The sequence below is a fragment of the Frankliniella occidentalis genome, unplaced genomic scaffold (genome assembly GCF_000697945.3).
Source record: "Frankliniella occidentalis isolate FOCC.00 unplaced genomic scaffold, Focc_3.1 Scaffold238, whole genome shotgun sequence".
In the NCBI taxonomy this organism is placed as follows: Eukaryota; Metazoa; Arthropoda; class Insecta; order Thysanoptera; family Thripidae; genus Frankliniella; species Frankliniella occidentalis.
In genome coordinates, this window is record NW_026267364.1 from 308,479 (window position 1) to 309,212 (window position 734).

Below are 734 nucleotides of genomic sequence, written 5' to 3' on the forward strand. Positions count from 1 at the left end.
ACCTTTCTTTCCCGAATAGAGCGACGTATAGGCGTCATCGCTCTGTTAGAGCGATTTTTGCGAAATGACTCAACATGAGTCTTCTTCGTAACAGACTTGGCTGGGTGCACGCTGGACCACGCCGGGCTAGGGTCGGTCGAGCCTCGAGCTTCACGAGGGGCGGTGCCGGGTCTTTCCTGGCACCTTAATCCTTAATCCCTTTTGAGTACACTTAAAGGCCGAAAGGTAAGAATATTGTTTGCCTGGAAGTGGGGACAGTTTGTCGCTCTGCCCAGGGTGATTTTCCTTTTGCGTCTCCCTGAACCGAGGGTGTACTCCGGTGTTCGCATCGGGGCGATCGCCCCTTTGCTATTTCGGATACCTACGGTCATCCGAGTTGGTAACGTCCTTATGCTAACATCATGGCTTGTTCGGCTGCTACATAGAAGGATACACGCCTACCGCTGCCAGCGCTGGGAACTGAACCCGGCGCTGCCAACTCAGCGTCCTCGCCTCGTTCGCAACCAACTGATAGTACGCTTGTTAAGCCTCAAAAAAGGGCCTGAGCTTTCACTTTACCGTAGAGAAAAACCGTTTGGAGGGTATGTAGTACATACCCTTTGGACACTTTTAAGAAGTGGTGCCCAAGCCTACTCCGCGCACAGTGGGCTAGAATCCAAAAAAAGCGGACAAAAGTACGATAATTTTTTTAACGATTTGGGCTAAAACGACTAGTGGACCTTGTAGCGCAATGT